The sequence below is a fragment of the Neoarius graeffei genome, chromosome 14, assembly GCF_027579695.1.
Source record: "Neoarius graeffei isolate fNeoGra1 chromosome 14, fNeoGra1.pri, whole genome shotgun sequence".
Lineage (NCBI taxonomy): Eukaryota > Metazoa > Chordata > Actinopteri > Siluriformes > Ariidae > Neoarius > Neoarius graeffei.
Genome location: NC_083582.1, coordinates 4,130,008 through 4,153,016, shown reverse-complemented (window position 1 = coordinate 4,153,016; position 23,009 = coordinate 4,130,008). Strand labels below are relative to the sequence as shown.

Here is a 23,009-nt window from a genome sequence, read left to right as displayed (position 1 = left end):
CTACAATGAGATGACCAGAATAAATCTGAGATTACATTGTATCAGTAGCCTTGCGTATCTGAGTTCTGAATATTTTTAGTGTTTTGGAGCTGATGTGTTTTTGAGACTTGAGAGGAATGTATTGAGGAACCTGTTCAGCTGGAGTAACAAAGATTTACCATCATCTGCAGAGGAATATGTCTAAAAAACAAAACAACCAAACAAAAAACCCAAACAAAAGCAAAAGTTATGCTCAACTGGTGGTATAAAGCCTGTGTAAGAAATCATCTGTCAGTCCGAGGGAGAGATATCGTCAAGTATCATCAGGTAAGAATCTCTCTGTGTTTGTAGCCTGTCATAATATTTGTTTTAATTGGCAAAAAAAAGAAGAGCAAAAAGAAAAGCAAGAAAAACAAAAGTAAAAATATCATTACATTTTATTTTACAGTAAATGTGTGTAACTGAGTCATAATTTTGAGTTACACACCTTGCAAACCACCTCAATGACTTCGGCTTGGGTAATGGACGAGTCCACCTCTGAGTCATCATGCTCAGTCTCCTCAATGGAAGACATGACGGTGGGATTGAGGAGATCCTCGAAGTATTCCTTTGATAATGAATATAATGATAAACATATAATGACATTTTATTTTACAGTAAATGTGTATAACTGAGTTGCAATTTTCCTGAAATCGTTGTCGAATAGTTTGTCCCATAGTGTTAAGATGATAAAATCTACTAATATAATTAATATTTGTAACAAGGTGGACCTGTGGTGGACGGTTTCTTATAAAGAAACTCACAGAAATCTTGGTGCAATGTTGGGAGACAGGGGCCTCAAGAATTCAAAGATGCTTCAATTGTCATATTTTTCAAGAAAAGCAACAGATCACTTTGTGATAACTATCGTGTTTTCTCATTACTCGCTATTGCTGGTAAAATGTGTGTGTGGATAATACTTTAATCTTGAATAAAATAAATGTGTCAGTTATTGATACTGTTTACTTCTGCTTAATCGAGATCAATGGTCAAATATACCTATTCAAAATGACCCTAACCCATAACTACATCATCGCTTGTTTACCGCAATGTATTATGGGCAATACCCGGGGTCAGCTCTGCTGTATTGTTTATTTTCGCCTTTGTTAAACTGCATTGTTCTGTGTAACCAGTTTTTATCGTGCCGCCTAAAGTGAACTGCTGTGTGTTTTACTGTGTCTCCACGACAAAGAGAACACTTCATTTGAGCTTTTATCAGCTGCCAGTTGAGCAGAAGAGAAGAAAGAAATTGCTAAATTTGATCCACAGTGAAAACCTTCGAACTGAATCGAAATGGACAAGTGTTTGTAGCTTACATTTCTCTGGTGGGAAAAAGACATACTTAAAGGGGAAGTGAAGTCCTTTTTAAACTTGCTTTATTTTGTGAGAATGCAGGCACTTACAGATGTATGAGCGGAGGAAAACAGATTGCAGAAAGTCAACAAAGCCAAATCGAGAGACTGAGTCAGTGTCAGTAAACTAGCAAGGGTCGAGCGATCAGCGAACAACATAACGTAGGAAAGACAACGAGCGAGAAACGAGAAGAAAGTAGCAAGGGTCAGAAATGAAGTGGTCAGTCAGAAAGATACAAGGCTTGGTATGAACTAGTAGCAGAACGATACTTCACAAAGGTGTGCTTGTGAGGGGAGCTTATATGGAGGGACAGGAGAATGAGGAAATGGAAGCCAGCTGTGATTCAGTAGGCAGGAGACAGAGGGCGCTGTGTGTTCTGGGAATTGGAGTTTGGAGGATCCATGTTTGTAGTTTGCTGATCTTCAGCAGGTTTACTGACATATTTCTTACTTAACATGTTATTCAGTTACGTTTTCGGTTTTAGTAACCCTATATCGTGACTCATATTGGCAACTAATTGCAATTAAATATTATACTTATAGTTCTATTCAGTTTTTAGCCATGTTGAATTTAGTTTTAGTTGACTGACAGATTCCCCCCCCGAGGAGCTACCTCTGGGAGCTACAACCTTTTTGGGATGACCCCTACCTCTGGGTGCTGGTTTGCTAGGATGTTGGGCATGGAACTCTTGCTTCAGAAGGGGGTCAGGGATGCCTTTGGATATGACCCAGCTTTGTTCCTCTGGCCCGTACCCCTCCCAGTCTACCAGGGACTCAACTTGGCTTCCTCTACGTCTTGAATCAAGGATCTTGTTGACCTGGTAGATGGGATCTCCTTCAAGGTTGAGTGAGGGGTGTTCTTGGGTTGGTGTGTTGCCAGCAAGGGGTCCCAGGATGGCAGGTTTAAGGTGTGAGACATGGAAAGTGGGTGATATTTGGCTGTGGGGAGGGAGTTCAAAATGCTATGACACTTCGTTGATGCAACACAGGACTTTCAGTGGCCCGATGTAGCGAGGTTGGAGCTTCCTGCAGATGTTGGTCTCCCTTAGGTTTTTCATGGCCACCCATACTCTGTCACCAGGGAGGAAGTTGGGAGTCTCTCCTCTATGCTTATCTGCATATATCTTGTACTTGGCACAGAATGATTCCAGACGTTGGTGAACCTCCTCCCAGATGGACTGACTGCGCTTGAACCAGTCAGTCATCGACGGCTTGTCATCATGTCATCCCAGGGGAACAAGGGTGGTTGGTAGCAGAGTATGCACTGAAACAGTGTCAGTTGGGTGGCAGAGTGTTTCAGTGAGTTTTGTGCATATTCAGTCCAGGGCAGAAAACGTGCCCAGTCCCCCTGGTTGTGCATGCAATAAACCCTGAGAAAGCAGCCAATTTCCTGGTTAGCTCTCTCTACCTGACCATTGGATGGAGGGTGATAGCTGGAAGTGAGGCTCATGGATACCTCCAACCTCTCCATGAAACTTGTCCAAAACTTTGAAATGAATTGGGGTCCCCGGTCACTAACAATGTCTTCTGGGATGCCATAGTACCGGAAGACATGCTGGAGCAAGAACACTGTGGTTTGAGAGGCTGTGGGGATACCAGACAGTGGGATAAGTTTCAAGGCTTTCAAAAATCTGTCTATGGTTACCATTATCGTGGTGTTGTCTTGAGAGGGAGGAAGATCCATGATAAAGTTGATAGCCAGGTGAGACCATGGCCTTTGGGGAATAGGTAGTGGGCATAGTTTGCCAGCGGCTGGGGGGGGCTCTCGGGACCTTTTCTTGAGCGCATTCGGAGCAGGAGGCGATGAATTGGTAAATTTCTGACAACATGTTCTCCCACCAGTACCTGTTCCTTAGCATCTGGTGCATACGCTGGCTGTTCGGATGTCCTGTGGTGGGAGATGCATGTGCCCAGGTGATGAGTTTACTGCGAAAATGCTTCGGCACATAGAAAACGAAAGAAAGAAAGAAAGAAAGAAAGAAAGAAAGAAAGAAAGAAAGAAAGAAAGCACAACTTTATTCATCACACACTTGTGAAATTTCCTCTCTGCATTTAAACCATCTGAAGCAGTGAACACACACGTGAGCAATGAGCACACACACATACATACATACATACCCAGAGCAGTGGGCAGCCATGCTAACAGCGCCTGGGGAGCAGTTGGGAGTTAGGTGCCTCGCTCAAGGGCACCTCAGCCCAAGGCTGTCCCATATTAACCTAACCGCCTGTCTTTGAACTGTGGGGGAAACTGGATCACCCAGAGGAAACCCACACAGACAGAACATGCAAACTCCACACAGAAAGGCCCTCGCCGGCCGCTGGGTTCGAACCCAGAACCTTCTTGCTGTGAGGCAACCATGCTAACCACTTACACCACCATGCCACCCAAGAGAAGGCCAGTTGGGAGGTGAACCAGCAGAGTTTGAGGCTGTGATTCATTGATTTCCTTGTCCAGTTCGCAGGTGATGGATTTTATGAAACATTGTGGTGGGATAATGGGATGTAAATTGGTTTCATGGTGGGATGGGCCGGATGCCCTGGATAAAGCATCTGCCTTGACATTTTTGGAACCAGGACAGAATGAGATAGTGAAGTCAAAGCAAGTGAAAAATAGTGCCCACCTGGCCTGACGTGGGTTCAATCTCTGGGCCTTTCTGAGGTACTCAAGATTTTTATGATCACTGATGATGATGAAGGGGTGAGTGGCTACCTCTAACCAGTGCTGCCACTCTTCAAGAGCTAGTTTAATAGCAAGCAGTTCTCCATTTCCTATGTCATAATTTTTCTCTGCTAAAGTATGAAGTAGCAAGGGTCAGAAATGAAGTAGTTAGTCAGAAAGACACAAGGCTTGGCATGAACTGATAGCAGAATGATACTTTGCAAAGGTGTGTTTGTGAGGGGAGCTTACAGTGGTGCTTGAAAGTTTGTGAACCCTTTAGAATTTTCTATATTTCTGCATAAATATGACCTAAAACATCATCAGATTTTCACACAAGTCCTAAAAGTAGATAAAGAGAACCCAGTTAAACAAATGAGAGAAAAATATTATACTCAGTCATTTATGCATTGAGGAAAATGATCTAATATTAAATATCGCTGTGTGGCAAAAGTATGTGAACCTGTACTTTCAGTATCTGGTGTGACCCCCTTGTGCAGCAATAACTGCAACTAAACATTTCCAGTAACTGTGTTGATCAGTCCTGCACACCAACTTGAAGGAATTTTAGCCCATTCCTCCAGACAGCACAGCTTCAACTCTGGGATGTTGGTGGGTTTCTATGGAATCTTTTGGCACAAAATTGATTCCATATGATGGCAAGCCGTCCTGGCCCAGATGCAGCAAAACAGGCCCAAACCATGATAAGACCACCACCATGTTTCACAGATGGGATAAGGTTCTTATGCTGGAATGCAGTGTTTTCCTTTTTCCAAACATAACTGTGGCAGCGGGGGCATGGTCAAGCGTCAGTCTGTGACCGGAGGGCGGACTCAGGGAAGGTAAGTGGCAGAATCACTGCACCAGAGGTTGATTAACGTGTGTTTGTGTGTCTTCCCCAGTGACCGCGCCCTATTTAAGGAAAGAGCGAGAGCAGAGGGAGAGCTGTCTCCCCAACCAGACATCTGATGTGTGTGTGTGTGTGTGTGTGTGTACACGAGAGAGTGTAAAAAGACCACTGAAGTGTCAAAATAAACACGACTTACGAAACTCAGTTCTGGCCTGCTGTCTTCTGTGCTCCTCCCACTCCTAGAAACTGCCACAGTGGTGCCGATACCCAGGACTGGAGCGCAGAAGAAGAGCAGCCCCATGGAGTCCTCCTTTTTTGCCGACCTGGTCCACGCCCTCGCCATGGCCCAGCAGAGCCAGCACCAGGCACTAGTTGCCCTCCAGAAGGAGCAAGAGCAACGGTTCGAGGCCCTGGTGTTGGCAGAGCAGGAAGATTGACAGGTGTTCTGGCACCTCCTCGCATCGGCGGGGTCCACCACCTCCACTGCTGCGGGCCCTTCCCCCCTCACCCTAATGAAGATGGGCCCGAATGACGACCCCGAGGCCTTCCTCATGCTCTTCGAGCAGGTAGCAGAGGCCTCGGGCTGGCCGGTGGAACAGCATGTGGCACGCCTCCTCCCCCTGCTAACAGGTGAGGCGCAGCTAGCCGCACTACAGCTCCCTGCCGACCACTGGCTGGTCTATGCGGACCTCCGCCGGGCCGTCCTCCAGCGTGTGGGGCGCATCCCTGAACAGCAGCGACAGCGCTTGTGTGCTCTGCGCTTGGAGGAAGTCGGCTGGCCGTTCATGTTTGGCCAGCAACTCCGGGATGCCTGCTGGCAGTGGTTGAGGGCCGACAACCACAATGCCGAGGGAATCATCGATCAGGTGGTACTGGAGCAGTTCATCACTTGCCTACCGGCAGGAACCGCAAAGTGGGTCCAGTGCCACCGCCCGGCATCGCTGGATCAGGCCATCAAGCTGGGGGAGGACCATTTGGTGGCTGTCCCGATGGCAGGACAGCAGACAACCTCTTCTTCCCTCTCCTCTCTCTCTCCCCCCTCCTGTGTCTCGTCCTCGCCCCGTTCCCCCACTGCAGAGGCGGGGGCCGGCGTCACCCCAGCCAGCCCGCCGCACCCGCAGTGCCCTCCCGTCTCTCCCTTCTATGTCTGTCTCTTCCCCCCCCTCAGGTGAGTGAGCCCCAGACAACCAGTGCAGAGGTGAAGCCCGGGCGGGTTTGCTGGCGCTGCGGGGAGCCGGGCCACCTCCAACAGTAGAGCTTGGCAATGGAGGTGGGCGCGGTGGTTCAGGTCCCCAACATGCCAGGAGCCACCCTCAATCGTGCCGGAGCCTATCGCATACCGGTGAGTGTCCAAGGGGATACATATCAGGCGTTGGTGGACTCAGGCTGTAATCAGACTTCAATCCACCAAAGCCTGGTGAAAAACGAGGCAATGTGGGGACAGATTATACCAAATGACGAAGGACACTCAGACTCAAGAACAAATCACACAGCTTTTGATTCCAAAAAGCCACCGGGAATTGGTATTCCAGGCAGCTCACTTTAATCCCATGGCTGGACACTTAGGGCAAGATAAAACACCAGCCCTAATAATGGCCCGGTTCTATTGGCCAGGGATTCGCGGTGATGTCCGTAAGTGGTGTACAGCATGCCGCGAATGCCAGTTAGTAAATCCAGCAGCAATTCCAAAAGCACCTTTGCGCCCTCTCCCATTAATCGAGACTACGTTCGAAAGGATTGGGATGGATCTCGTCGGGCCATTAGATCGGTCAACACGAGGGTATCGCTTTATATTAGTTCTAATGGACTATGCAATGCAATACCCGGAAGCAGTGCCTCTTTGCAATATCTCAGCACGCAGTATTGCGGAAGCGCTCTTGCGCGTCATCTCCCAAGTTGGAATCCCCAAAGAGATTCTGACTGATCAAGGCACCTCGTTTATGTCACGAAAACTGAACGAACTGTATGGGTTATTAGGAATTAAGCCGACCCGCACCAGCGTTTATCACCCACAAACGGACGGTTTAGTCGAACGATTCAATCACACCCTCAAAAATATAATTAAGAAATCCATAAGCGTGGATGCACATAATTGGGATAAATGGCTCGAACCCTTGTTATTTGCAGTGCGAGAGGTCCCACCAGCCTCCACGGGGTTCTCTCCATTCAATTTATTATATGGGCGTAAGGCGCGCGGCATTTTAGACGTGCTGCAAGAAAATTGGGAGGAGGGACGTTCGCCAAGTAAAAATGAGATTCAATACGTTATTGACCTGTGCGCAAAACTCGACACACTCACCCACCTAACCCAGGAGAATTTGCGGCAGGCTCAAGAATGGCAAACCCGCCTGTACGACAAGGGTACGTGCCTTAGAGAGTTCGCACCGGGAGGTAAAGTACTCGTACTGTTGCCCACATCGAGCTCCAATTTAATCGCCAAGTGGCAAGGACCCTTTGAGGTCACACAGCGAGTCGGGGACGTCGACTATGAGGTGAAGCGAACGGACAGGGGTGGGGTGCTACAGATTTACCACCTCAATCTACTCAAACTCTGGAACAAGGAGGTCCCCATGGCGTTGGTGTCAGTGGTTCCGGAGAAGGCGGAGCTGGGGCTGAAGGTTCAAAAAGGAACACTGGCATCGTGTACCTCTCCGGTCCCCTGTGGAGACCACCTCTCCCCGACCCAACTTGCGGAGGTTGCCCAGTTGCACACTGAGTTTTCAGACGTGTTCTCGCCCCTGCCCAGCCACACCGACCTCATAGAGCACCACATTGAGACGCCCCCGGGGGTGGTAATGTGCAGCCACCCTTACAGGCTACCCGAACACAAGAAAAAAGTGGTTCAGGAAGAACTCGAGGCCATGCTCAAAATGGGCATCATCGAGGAGTCCCAAAGTGACTGGATAGGGTCCTCCGCCCCCACGCCACCTACACGGCCGCATACTTGGATGACATCATTATCTATAGTAATGACTGGCCGCGGCACGTACAACATCTGAGGGCCATCCTTAGGTCACTGAGGGGAGCGGGTCTCACAGCCAACCCGAAGAAGTGTGCGATTGGACGGGTGGAAGTACGGTATCTGGGCTTCCACTTGGGCAACGGGCAGGTGCATCCCTAAATTAACAAGACAGCAGCAATTGCAGCCTGACCAAAGCCCAAGACCAAAAAGGGGGTGAGACGGTTCCTGGGGCTGGCTGGCTACTATCGTAGGTTTATACCTAATTATTCGGATGTCACCAGCCCGCTGACTGATCTCACTAAATAGGGGGCACCAGATCTGGTCCAGTGGATGGAGCAATGCCAGCGGGCTTTCTCTGAGATGAAGGCTGCACTGTGTGGGGGCCACTGTTACACTCCCCTGACTTTTCTCTCCCTTTTATGTTACAGATGGATGCATCGGACAGAGGGCTGGGGGCTGTTTTGTCCCAGGAGGTGGAGGGGGAGGACCGCCCAGTGCTGTACATCAGTAGGAAGCTGTCAGTGCATGAGGGGCGCTACAGCACCATTGAAAAAGAGTGCCTGGTGATCAAGTGGGTGGTCCTCACCCTCCAGTACTACCTTCTGGGATGCCCTTTCGCCCTCTGTTCAGACCACACACCCCTTCAGTGGCTCCACCGCATGAAGGATGCCAATGCGTGGATCACCCGTTGGTATCTGGCACTCCAACCCTTTCACTTCAAGGTGATCCACAGGCCGGGGGCGCAGATGGTTGTGGCAGACTTCCTCTCCCATCAAGGGGTGAGGGGGAGTCGGCTGCAGGCCTGACAGCTGCCCGGCCTGAGTCGGGCGGTGGGGGTATGTGGCAGCGGGGGCGTGGTCAAGAGTCGGTCTGTGACCGGAGGGCGGAGTAAGGGAAGGTAAGTGGCAGAATCACTGCACCGGAGGTTGATTTATGTCTGTTTGTGTGTCTTCTCCAGTGACTGTGCCCTATTTAAGGAGAGAGCAAGAGCAGAGGGAGAGCTCTCTCCCCAACCAGACACCTGATGTGTGCGCGCGTGTGTGTGTGTGTGTGTGTGTGTGTGTGTGTGTGTACACGAGAGAGTGTAAAAAGACCACTGAAAAGTGTCAAAATAAACATGAATTATGAAACTCAGTTCTGGCCTGCCGTCTTCTGTGCTCCTCCCACTCCTACAAACTGCCACAATAATGCTTCTCATTGATACCAAAAAGTTCTATTTTGGCAAACTGATCTTTAGCAAACTGAAGACGAGCAGCAATGTTCTTTTTGGAGAGCAGTGGCTTTCTCCTTGCAACCCTGCAATGCACACCATTCTTGTTCAGTGTTCTCCTGATGGTGGACTCATGAACATCAGCATTACCCAATGTGAGAGAGGCCTTCAGTTGCTTAGAAATTACCCTGGGGTCCTTTGTGACCTCGCTGACTATTACACGCCTTGCGCTTGGAGTGATCTTTGTTGGTCGCCCACTCCTGGGGAGGGTAACAATGGTCTTGAATTTCCTCCATTTGTACACAATCTGTCTGACTGTGGATTGGTGGAGTCCAAACTCTTTAGAGATGGTTTTGTAACCTTTTCCTGCCTGATGAGCATCAACAATGCTTTTTCTGAGGTCCTCAGAAATCTCCTTTGTTCGTGCCATGATACACTTCCACAAATGTGTGTTGTGAAGATCAGACTTTGATAGATCCCTGTTATTTAAATAAAACAGGGTGCCCACTCACACCTGATTGTCATCCCATTGATTGAAAACACCTGACTCTAATTTCACCTTCAAATGAACTGCTAATCCTAGAGGTTCACATACTTTTGCCACTCACAGATATGTAATATTGGATCATTTTCCTCAATAAATAAATGACCAAGTATAATATTTTTGTCTCATTTGTTTAACTGGGTTCTCTTTATCTACTGTTAACACTTGTGTGAAAATCTGATGATGTTTTAGGTCATATTTATGCAGAAATAAAGAAAATTATAAAGGGTTCACAAACTTTCAAGCACCACTGTATATGGAGGGACAGGAGATTGATGAAATGGAAGCCAGCTGTGATTCAGTAGGCGGGAGACAGAGGGCACTGTGTGTTCTGGGAATTGTAGGTTGGAGGATCCATGTTTGTAGTTTGCTGATCTTCAGCAGGTTTACTGACATATTTCTTACTTAACATGTTATTCAGTTACGTTTTCAGTTTTAGTAACCCTATATCGTGACTCATATTGGCAACTAATTGCAATTAAATATTATACTTATAGTTCTATTCAGTTTTTAGCCATGTTGAATTTAGTTTGTTTGGTCCATGGCAGGCATGACTTATCCGTGCAATCTTCAAGAGACTTGTGCGAGACTTTGAAATGTGAAGTGTCAGCTAGGTGTCAGTGCCACCATTTTGAAAACTGTTTTCCAAACGAAATATTGTACAAAAACGAGTTTAAATGATGATTACTGCCTACTCTTTTCAAACTTTCCCGATTGCTATCAAAACAAACAAAACTTCCGGCTTGGTTACATCAGCATTTGAAAGAGTGCGTGCTTCTTTTGACAATGTTGGCAGATGTTGGTCACTTTGATTTCTGCTGTACAGTACGTTTTACTTCTGTCCTACAATGTCTTGCACAGGTCTTAATGAATCTCGTTTACGGCCATTGCTTTGACATATGGACTGATATATTACAGAGCATATTTCAAACACTCATAACTTGCTATAGCAGTGACAAAAGAGCTATCAAAATACATTCCTATATTTAATAAAATGAGATAAATAAATTTTGATAATAAAAAATTTGCCTTCAGTTTCCCTTTAAACTGTGACCCAGCAATATTTCCATGGTCTGCGGAATGGCCTTTGGTTATAGATGATTATAACAATCGACACTGTTCATCGTCTGAAACTAGTGATATTCCAAAGCCTGTAAAACACAGAAGCATTCTTCGGCCTTTGCTTCTTAATGTACCAAAGCACTCAGCAGCCGAACGAGCCTGTCGGACCGATAAAATTCCCAAACCACCAAGGGTTCTCTTTCAGGTATGGAAATGTTCAGTGGACCTCACTAGCAGCATTTATTAATGCATCTCCATCTGGGTCACATACATATTAATCTGCTGTTTATAAAGTCCTTCACCCTGTAAAACACACCAAAAATTAAGTTCAATCCATGTTCAACAAATAAATCCAGATTAGACTTCAAAACAAGTTTATTTCTTAAGATTTGACGAGATGTAGCAAAATGTTTCATAATTAGGAATGAAGTATGCAGTATGATTAGCGCCATTGTCCTTTTGGAAGTTTAAGCCCCGCCCACAGTCTTACATCTTGTAGTATGGTCCTGTATTTGTCTTCATCCATCTCACCTCAACATCACAACCCTGATAACGAGTTCCAGAGATTATGAATAGGCCACGCCTCCCTACCGATGCTGTGTGATGATGTTATTACTTGTTGGGTTGTGTTTCCTAATGCGCGTCGTTATATAATGAGGATTTCATTGCGCTCGTTTATCCTCGGTGCATGCAGTGACTTGAGTTAGTGCTATTTGGGGTCACTTCCTGTGTGAAGTCTCATGGTTTTAACAGCTTGGTTTAATGTGGCAGAGGTGAAGTCTGATGCTCTCAGCCTCAATAATGTGATGTGTTTATTTCAAAAAGGAACTCAAGATGACGGATAAAACGACTGGTCAGAAGGTGTTGATTAATGTTCTATAACAGCAGCTCTGACAGTAGTGTGTGTGAGTGTGCATGAGATAATTTGCATTATTTAAACTGGTTGAACCTCCTGTGGGTTCACCACCCACAGAGGTTGCAGTAGGGGGCCAGTGCAGTGTGGATTGGGCGGCAGTTGAAGGCAGGGGCCTCGACGACCTGATCCCCGGACACAGCGGCTAGCTGTTGGGACATGGAATGTCACTTCGCTGGGGGGAAAGAGCCTGAGCTTGTGCGGGAGGTTGAGAGGTACCGGCTAGAGATAGTTGGGCTCACCTCCACGCACAGCTTGGGCTCTGGAACCCAGCTCCTCGAGAGGGGCTGGACTCTCCACTTCTCTGGATTCGCCCATGGTGAGCGGCGGCGGGCTGGTGTGGGCTTGCTTATAGCTCCCCAGCTCAGCCGCCATGTGTTGGAGTTTACCCCAGTGAATGAGAGGGTCACCTCTCTGCGCCTTCGGATTGGGGAGAGGGCTCTTGCTGTTGTTTGTGCCTATGGGCCGAATATCACTATAGAGTATCCGGCCTTCTTGGAGTCCCTGGGAGAGGTACTGGGGGGTGCTCAGACTGGGAACTCCATTGTGCTACTGGGGGACTTCAATGCTCATGTGGGCGACGACAGTGACACCTGGAGGGGCGTGGTTGGGAGGAACGGCCTCCCCGATCTGAATCCAAGTGGTGTTTTGTTATTGGACTTCTGTGCTAGTCACAGTTTGTCCATAACGAACACCATGTTCGAGCATAGGGGTGTCCATAAGTGCACATGGCACCAGGACACCTTAGGTTGGAGGTCGATGATAGATTTTGTTGTTGTTTCATCTGATCTCCGGCCCTATGTCTTGGACACTCGGGTGAAGAAAGGGGCTGAGCTGTCAACTGATCACCACCTGGTGGTGAGTTGGATCTGCTGGTGGAGGAGGATTGCTCCCCCCAAAGAACCAGCGCGGGCAGGGCGCGCTAGCCCCGCGCCTCGGGACGAAGAGCCACGGTGCTCGGCTTAGGTTTCGTTTTCCCATCGGCGGCTCCAGCCCGACTTTGCAGTGGCTGTGACAAGACGTGTTTTATGCTCTGCAATAAAAAAAAAAAAACATTGGTACAACCAGTGTTCGAACTATGCCGATATTTTCGGGGGGTCCCTTTTTTTCCCTTGGGGGGGGTGCTTGTGCTTGTCTCAGAGCGCGGCTCTCCATCGCGCGCTCACTTCGGATATGCAAATGCTTCCCGTTACACACGATTGCTGTCAATAAACATCATTTTGCCAATATTTTAGAGACCATCCAACATTTCCCAAATCATGTTTTCAAGGGATCTCATGTCTGTTTCAGGGGATCTCGGATCCCCCGAGTACCCCCGTAGTTCGAACGGTGAGCAAGCCCATTCACATTTTTATGCTGATAAGAGAATTACAATGTTTTTTCATGTGACAAAAATGTGTGATTAAATTGCGATTAATCGCGAGTTAACTATGACAGTTGCGACATTAATCGCGATTAAATATTTTAATCGCTTGACAGCACTAATATTTTTTTATTCCCATTTATGCAGCATACAAGAGTCAAGGATGGAGATACTATCCACTCAGAAATGTATTTAAAAATAAAGGTTCTGCGTATCTGCTTTAAGCCTGGATCTTTGCTATAAACACTGCTAACATTATCTTACTGAGTAATATATGCTAAACTTATAGGATTGTAGTCAGGTTCATAACTAAGCTTTACTGCTGATGCTAGTGATTACTAATATAGGCTAACATGACAGGATTTCTGAGAGATCTTTCAGTAAGGAGTAAGAAGAAGCATCATAATAGTATCTTGGAAGGTTTGACAACTTAATTTTACAGGTTCTTTGAGAAAGCAATGAAGATTATGAAGATGAAAAACTAGCTAACCGGCTAGCTAATATATGCTAGCCTGATACTTTTCATAAGTCAGTCACATTCTGGATATGTGGATATAACCAAATACCTGCATACCATATTTGCTGTTTTTACTCAGAAATAGAACTTTCTCTGTAATCTTCTACAACGACTAAAGCACAGCGATATATTCCCGCTTTGTTCCTGCCGGTTGTGTTTCAGTGCCTAAGTACAGACTGGACTAGACTCAATATTTGTTTTGGAATTCCCACTTTTCATAAGTCAGTCACATTCACCTAACACATATGCTGTTTTTACTCTGAAATACGTCATACTAAGGAAGAAAAATTTCCATTGCACGTCCAAGTAGCTAGCAAAAGCCAATCTGATAGGATTTCTGAGAGGATTTTATGTTGCGTCTATAAATGCATGTACAAGGACTCAAGGTGGACACTGGCCAAGCTAGAATTATTCGTACAATCACAAAATATTTTTGAAAAAGGTTAGTAAATGTAGTGTTTCCACTACCTCTGTTCACACTGTTAATGTAGTTCTTTTGCTATCTACTTTATTTAGTGGATGCCATCAAAACACCAGGACAGAAAGGTTGTCAGACTCAGATGTCCTTATGTGATTGGATTTTAAAGCCAGGTCTGAACCTTTTCTCTCCTCCTTCTCCTCCTCCTCGAACCCAGTCCCTTAAGGCCCCAGTATACTTCATCCAGAAGCAATGTTTTGTTCGCAGAACTGCAGAGCAAATGGATAATAATCGCACAGAGGCTTCGCTCACTGTGTCATGCACATAGCAAGTGGACTCAATCCATCTACACTAAGTGGCCAAGCCTGTGACTGGTTATCATCATTTCAAGATTAACGAGCAGTGATCTTCTTCCTGTAGTTATGGAAATTTAATAGCGCCACTGGAGCACTCATACACAACAGCCAATACAGATCCACAGAGATGATGTGATCTTATAAAACCTATAATATACTTCACATGGAGAGGATGTCTATGAGGGATGCGTGAAGATGAAACCACCTTCACATTCTTAGAAGCTTGTGTGCTCTCTATGGTTTCATGTTTACCATCACGAATGAGTGCTTCGGTACCTAGGGTATTAGGCAGAAAAAGAAATTTACCAGTCAAAAATAATATTTTATATAATCCTGATAAGCGCCGCAGGTGCGAAGACGAGCGCCGCAGGCGCGAAGTCCCTCTAGGGGGGTCTGGGGGCATGCCCCCCCAGAAAATTTTTGAAATTTAGACTTCATTTCCTGCATTCTAGGACATTTTCAGGGTGAAATGGCGTGTAATTTTTGATCAGAAATATTGCATATTTTTACTTTGTATTTTTTTCAGTTTCACTCCTGAATGTATCAGATGTATGTATGGTGTTTGATTTGGTAACAAAAGTGAAAAGAAAATAAACAACAATGAATTGTATATAATCTTTTGATCTAGTTACAGTATTTAATAAAAAAAAAAAAAACAACAGTATTCTATTTTACCATACCCCAATGAACCCCCCTTGTTAATCAATGTATCACACATACCTTTTCTGTCTTTTTGTGGAAAAACGAATCAGTTTTTGTCACATTCAATTTGGGGCGTTTGTTGGGATTCATCTTGATCCAGAAGAGTGAGTCAGCAAAAAAAAATGCGGTTCTCCCGCCAAGAAAGAGGAAACTACAACGCAGGGTGTTTGGCAATTTTCGACCAATCAGAATTCGCGATTTATTCAGTCCGCATGTTACAAGATTCAGTGCGGGCCAAAATGGCGGAAACGATGAAATATTCTGATTTTTCATTTCAAGTTTTCAGTATTTTTCGTATTAAACTGTGTTTCTTACGATTTGTAAATGATGGCGGAACCACACACGGACTGGCCATCGGGAGTAGCGGGAGTTTTCCCAGTGGGCCGGTGGTTCAGTGTGGGCCAGCGGAGAAAAAAAAAAAAAAAAAAACAGTTGCGCGCTGGCCTTTAATATGATAAGCAATGTTAACAGTTTCTTTAACAAACTGTTAACATTGCTTATCATATTAAAGGCCAGCGCGCAACTGTAATAAGCAATGTTAACAGTTTGTTAAAGAAACTGTTAACATTGCTTATCATATTAAAGGCCAGCGCGCAACTGTTTTTTTTTTTTTTTCTCCGCCGGCCCACGCTGAACCACCAGCCCACCGGGAAAACTCCCGCTACTCCCGATGGCCAGTCCGTGTGTGGGCGGAACATAACTGGATTTATCGGATGACATGTGGGAGTATTCATGTGCGAAAATTTTCGGCATTATCGTCCGTTTCAGTATCCGTCTGTGTGTATACTTGCCCGTTGAAATCGGCAATTGCCCGTCAAATTTACGGGTGGACGGGTCTCTGCCTAATACCTTATCGGTACCGCAAGTGTCAGTAGGAAGATTTCATAACGGTGTCCATGACTACAGGATGAAGTCATCCATCATGGAATGAAGAAAATATACAAACATCATTGATAACAACAATCACACACTTGGTCACGTAACGTGTTCGTATACCAAGTTTGTCCAGCTGCTTGGACTTCCTGGGTGTACCTTTCACTCTTTCCACTCTTATTCATTCATAGATATCAGATACTGTATCTTTGACTGCATCTCCTACATCAGGAAAGCAGTGATTTGTGAATGTGCTTTGACTTGTATTTCATTACAGACAGAATGAACCCAAGATATTTCATGTTTTGTTGGTCAACTTCATTTCATTTGTTAATCAACATCCATTCCTGAGTTTCAGACCTGTAACACAGTCCAAAAAAAGTAGGGATGGGGAAATTTAGGGATAGTAATGAGGTAAAACAATTAAATAATGATGTGATTTGAAACACATGACTGTAATCATGATTTGGTACAAAATCAGTCTCCAGGAAAGGCCGAGTCTTTGAGGAGTAAAGACGGGCTGAGGATCTCCAGTTTATCAACAAATGTGTGAGAAAATTATTGAAATGTTTAAAAACAATGCTCCTCAGAGAAAGATAGGAAGGAATTTGGATTATTTGCACCCTCTACGGTGCATAATATCATTAAATGATTCAAGGAATCTGGAGGAATTTTGGTGTGTAAAGGGCTCAAGCCTAATCTGAACCCCCATGATCTCCGATCCCTCACTGCATCAAAAACCACCATTCAACTACAGCTGATAGAACCACATGGGCTCAGGATTACTTTGGCAAACCTTTATCAAGCTACAAAATGGAGTTACATCCACAAACACCAGTTAACATTTTACTGTGCAAAAAGGAAGCCTTATGTTAACTGTGTCCAGAAGTAGCACCATTGACTTCTCTGGGCTTGGCAGCATCTGGGATGGACCATCACACAGTGGAAATGTGTATTGTCCTCAGATGAATCAGTATTCTAGGGCTTTTTTGGAAGAAATGGACACTGTGTGCTCTGGACCAAAGACAAGTGTTACCAGCAGGTTGTAAATGCAGTACATCTGGATGGATTGCTTTCCAAAAACAAACTTGAAGTCCGAGCTAGATGTGATCCTGCAGTTAGTCATGGAAGACTGCTCACTTGCAGTAACACCACTGATGGGGAAAAAAATCACTGCACTTTTTACAGACAGTAGAATTGCTCTTTCACTGGTGGTCTTTCTGCTCCACTCCTACAGACTCGGCGTGAAATAAAACGTTTAGACGTTTGCCAAATTTTCTGACCCCTTCACTCATAATCACCTCTCTCCTGCTTTCTTTGTGCAATTCTCTCTCCAGCCTCTGTGCTTTGTTAATGAAGCCTTTCCTGAAGTGCTCGAGTATTTACCATAGCAGTGGCTTTGCTATTTGGAGCAGCTGACACAACACCAAGTTAGTAATTTACCCGGAGCTCCCTCTCATATGCGGTGGGGAAGCGTTAACCTCAGCCGACCACACCGAAACACACATGCACAAACATACAAGCACGCACACACACAAACAGGGGCATCAGGGATCTGAGAACAGACGTACTGTTTCAGCCTCATACATGTGTAGTCTAGTGACGGGGTTTAGTTTCTGTCGGTCACCTTTTCGGGATCTCTTCTTCAAAAGACCTTCGAGTGGAATGAACCTCACCTTAAAACCCTGTTAATCAGTAATCTATGGGCAGGACTGCAGAATAATTTACTATTAGAAATCTTACCATTGAAGCATCAGGCATTTTTAAAGGACACACAAACAGATACAGTCATAGAAGCTAATTTTCAGGCTAATCTTCAGCCAACATGCACACTAACAAGTGAAGATGCAACAGGTGATAATTTCTTTTCTACATGACGTTCCGACATTTGTTCAGCTCTGCGCTCACAATTTTAGCTCTCTTGCAAAATTCCTCTCATTGATATCTGATTAAATGTGCATACAAGGGTTGTCAGTTTGATTTCCAGGACCAGCAGGAAAAATGTGAGGGGAGTTGAGTGAATGAACGGCACTTTCCCCTCCCTCTATATCATGGCTGAAGTGCCCCTGAGCAAGGCACCGAACCCCCAACTGCTCCCTGGGTGCTGTAGCATAGCTGCCCACTGCTCTGGGTATGTATGTGTGTGTGTGCTCATTGCTCACTTGTGTGTTCACTGCTTCAGATGGGTTAAATGCAGAGGAGAAATTTCTCTGTGCTTGAGTGTGCATGTGACAAAAATAAAAGCTTCTTCTTCTTCTTTTGGATATTAGAAGTAAAATAAAGATTGGAAGGAGGGAGCAGAGATTGTTGGTGTCTCTGGTGGGCATATGCAGCTAGTATGATTATCCTTCTTTGCTAATTTCATCTGAGAATGAAGCTAGTGCTAAGTCAAGCATGTAGCATGTGACAGTAGTCGATAAACTCCCAGAACATCAAGGGCATAGTAAGTCATCTGTCCTGCCATCAAAACAACCCTGATGACCAAAACATCAAACAGAACTGAAATGTGACGATGTGAGAGAGGACCAACCTCCACGACAAACTGTTTACAACAGAAACATCAACAAAGGACTAAGCTTTGTTCCCCAGTAGAAGATCGACCCAAAACATTGATCAGAATTGAATTCACATGATAAATGAGAGGAGATATAATTCTAATGAGTAGTCCCAAAAACTCATTAAAGTGACCTAATTAGCAGCTCGTTAGCAAAAATTTGACAATACAGTGACTGAGTTTTGTGCAGAAGGTCGAGTTCTTTCAAACAAAACAATCAGAACGGAAATCCATTGAGAACTGAGGGACGAGACACGATTTAACTGAAAATAAACAAATTGTTTACAACAGGAAAATCAACAAACAAACAACCAAGTTTTGTTCCTCAAGGGAAGCTCGACCCAAAACATTGATCAGAACTGGAATCGGATGAGAAATCAGAGAGGAGATACAATTCTAGTGAGAGGCTTAGAAAATTTGCTAATTTGGCCTAATTAGTAACTCATTAGCAAAAACTTTGACAAAACAACGGCCAAGTTTTATGTGGCATGATGAGTTCTTTCAAACAAAACAATCGGAACGGAAATCTGTGGAGAACTGATGGAGGAGATACGATGTAACGGAACTGTGGATGATGGATGCCACACCATGGCAACAGCTCATCGACCTCATGGACGGCTGAGCTAATCAGTGACAGGAGCAACTTGTCACATGTTGGTGTGAACGGAGGGTCAGTTGTGGCCTAAAATGATCTCAGCTGTACACAGCTCCACATCATTCAGACTCTGAGCTAAAAATGGCTCGGATACAACCAGCCGCTAATCACATCTCCAGTCCTGCTCCATATCCTGCCTGAGATATGGCCTCTTTCAGGTGGAGTCGTGATGACGGTGTTTCTGGCAGCCAGATTCGGATGAGTTCATCGCCATCATTCCACAGCGGTGATGTGGACCAGATGAAAAAGTTCAGAGTGAGCCTGCAGTGAGACCTCACTGCTATCTGGAGAGTTTTACAGTGATGATTACAGGAATTCTTAGACGGCTGGAAAGTCATCCAAAAAAAAGGTGAAATTAGAAAGCAATAGGCAAAGCTCTCAATTTACTGGTCCATCTACATTCCCATTTTCACCTATGGTCACGAGCTGTGTGTAGTGACCGAAAGAATGAGATTGCGGATACAAGCGGTAGAAATGAGTTTTCTCCGCAGGGTGGCTGGGCTCTCCCTTAGAGACAGGGTGAGAAGCTTGGTCATTCAGGAGAGACTCAGAGTAGAACCGCTGCTCCTCCACATCGAAAGGAGTCAGTTGAGGTGGTTCAGGCACCTTGTTAGGATGCCCCCTGGATGCCTCCCAAGGGAGGTTGTCTGGGCATGCCCCACCAGGAGAAGAGCTGGGGCAGAACCAGGACACGCTAGAGAGATTACATCTCTTAGCTAGCCTGCGAATGCCTTGGTATTCCTCCAGAAGATCTGGTGGAGGTGGCCGGGGAGAGGGAAGTCTGGGCTGCTCTGCATAGGCTGCTACCCCCGTGACCCGGATCCGGATAAGTGGTAGAAAATGGATAGATGGATGGATGGATGGATGGATGGATGGATGGATAGAAAGCATGCAGGCTGCTAATATACAGTAGAGCTGTATTGTTGGGATGAAATACTGAAATGACACACATCAGAATTCAGACTTTAAAGAGCTGCTTCCATATTCACATGAAGGTCAGTGAGAGGTACACACCTGTGGGTGGAATTTGTGTAAAACACAGGCGTGTCTTAGTTACAATTCTGTTCTTGAACGTAAATGCATGTTTCTTGCATGATGTCAGCTCGAGTGAGGAGCGAGGAGCAGTGTTAAGTTCAGTGCCACCATATGGCAGTTTGATGTAACCACAACGTGTCACGCTGAAATGTATCTTTCAGCTGTAAATTCACTCACACACACTCTGGGGCTGCACGGTGGTGTAGTGGTTAGCACTGTCGCCTCACAGCAAGAAGGTCCAGGTTCGAGCCCCGTGGCCAGCGAGGGTCTTTCTGTAAGGAGTTTGCATGTTCTCCCCGTGTCCGCGTGGGTTTCCTCCGGGTGCTCCGGTTTCCCCCACAGTCCAAAGACATGCAGGTTAGGTTAACTGGTGACTCTAAATTGAGCGTAGGTGTGAATGTGAGTGTGAATGGTTGTCTGTGTCTATGTGTCAGCCCTATGATGACCTGGCGACTTGTCCAGGGTGTACCCTGCCTTTCGCCCGTAGTCAGCTGGGATAGGCTCCAGCTTGCCTGCGACCCTGTAGAACAGGATAAAGCGGCTACAGATAATGAGATGAGATGAGACGCACTCTGGCATTTTATTCGAGGACAAAATGTAAAACACTAAAATTAACATGACACTAAAATGTATTAATATGTGACTTTGACAAGGGCCAGATTGTGATGGTGAGATGACTGGGTCTGAGCATCTCCAAAATGGTACATCCTGTGGTGTGTTCCTGGTATGCAGTGGTTAGTACCAAACAAAAGTGGTCCAAGGATCCAAAGGACAACCGGTGAACCGGCGGCAGGGTCATGGATGTCGAAGGCTCACTGATTTGCATGGGGCATGCTGGCTAGCCTATATGGTCCAATCCCACAGAAGACCTACTGTAGCACGAACTGTTGGAAAAGTTAATACTGACACCTTTCTGTTTTAGCCAGCATTCACTTTTTCAGCAATTTGTGTGATTTGGCCCTTGTTAAAGTCACTCAGATCCTTACGGTTGCCCATTTTTCCTGTTTCCAACACATCAACTTCGAGAATTGACTGATCTCTTTCTTGTTGCCAAATATACCTAATAAATCCCACCCCCTGACAGGTGCCACTGTAATGAGATAATCAATGATATTCACTTCTTCACCTGTCAGTGGGTTTAATGTTATGGCTGATCGGTGTATATGCATATTTAATGAGATGAATCCTCATTTGCATAAAAAAGTGCATTTTTGAAGATGATATGAAAATATGAAATAACCTGGCAAAGATGAATCGTTTAAAAGAATATTTATTCCTTTAAAAAATATGCTTAAGCATAAGCTTCACTGCAATTTTAATAAAATCACCTGTACTGTATTAACTATTCTTTTAAGTTCGTTTCTTAAGACTCATATTTTAAAGTATGTTACCTCGCTTGTTGACAGTTTCGGCGAACACTTCCGCCTTCTTCAAAACAGTCACCAGATGTCGAGTGGTGACGGGCCTTATCAGCTGATGTTACTCTATGGAGGCGTGAACGTCCCACCCAATTTGACAGGTAGTCCACGCCTCCTGCTGTCAGGTCGCTGGCCCAGGACTGCGCCCCAGGTGTGTGACAGCGCGTACGCTCCCTCATCCCGGTTCATCGTCCTCTGCGCCCGCTTACGTATCTCCACTGCCTCCAAAATCCAACGCTGATATCTATTCTCTTCAGCGCGAATGACTCTGGCCTCTTCCCCATTCATAATATGATTTTGTCGTTTACAGTGGTCTGAAATGGCTGATTTTAAGTTTTCTTGGTTTGCTTTTTCTTTTTCGGATCTTGTGAGTCTTTTTGTTGTTTCTTTTTCACGTTCTATTTGGTGTTCTTTCCTGCGAGTGTGGAAGCATCTGCCTGTTTCACCAATATAGACTTTATTGCATGAACGGCAAGGGATTTCATATATGACATTGCATTTATTGTCCAGTTGTATTTTATCTTTGGGGTGAACTAGCAGCTGTCGGAGGTTCTTGTATGGTTTGACCGGGGTGTTGATGTGGTATTTCCTCATGGATCGTTGGATGCGTTCTGTAACTCCTTTTATATATGGTAATGTGACAAAGCCCCGGTTTGTTTTTTCTGTGTTTTTTCTTGTTTGTTTGTTTCTTTCCTTTTTTTGTGTCTGTGATTTTCCTTTTCGAATTGCGGAAGTGTTCGCCGAAACTGTCAACAAGCGAGGTAACATACTTAAAAATACGTGTCTTAAGAAACAAACTTAAAAGAATAGTTATAATTATCAGACATAATGAATTTTCACTACATATTAAAAATAAGTTATGGAGAAGATTGTGCCAAAGAGGTACGCTGCCTGGAAAAACTAAAGAAAAAACTGGCGCGACAAAGAAACCATCTCCGCTTCAATCTCTGCTGCCGGGACGAAGGCGTCATTCCAGCAAGCCTCTACATAAAAAATCCAATACCAACAAAAAACGCGGAAAGGACCATCGAAAGAGCGCGAATGACTCTGGTAAGAGAAAGAATTAGATGCACGACAAACAAAATCAACAATTTAAATACAGAAATAACACAAAGAACACAAGATTTCAAACTCCGGTTCAAACTCAGCAGTGACATGGAAAAAAGTATGGAAGAACATCTAAATGCAATACAAGAACAAGAATTTTCAAAAACAAAAACACGCCATATTAAAAAACTAAATAGGCTTATCAAAAAGAAACAAAATAAATGCAAGGACAAACAAATAAATGAAAAATGGATATGCAACCTGTCTAAACACACACTAACAACAGCAGAACGCACTATACTCTCACGGGGACTAAACTATGCCATCACACCAAATAAAATCCCAAATGAAGAATTCATACTGGCTACGGAACTAGCATGCAACATGTTACAGGACCAAGGACAGAAAGCCGCATTAAGGAACGAAATAGCAGGCATCCTCACCTCAGCTAAAGTGCCACCCAGAAACACAACTAAACAGGAAATGGAAGCCATCAGAACACTC

The 23,009-nt window shown here is 45.1% G+C and overlaps 1 protein-coding gene across 1 annotated transcript in view; it reads left to right on the top strand.

Annotated features, from left to right (window-relative positions):
• Positions 1-242: 242 nt before the first annotated feature.
• Positions 243-23,009, top strand: part of LOC132897900 (carbohydrate sulfotransferase 3-like) — a 60,672-nt gene continuing 37,905 nt past the window's right edge. Inside the window, exon 1 of the mRNA XM_060939163.1 lies at positions 243-306. The gene's annotated coding sequence lies outside the window, so the exon portion shown is untranslated. The remainder of the gene's footprint in view (positions 307-23,009) is intronic.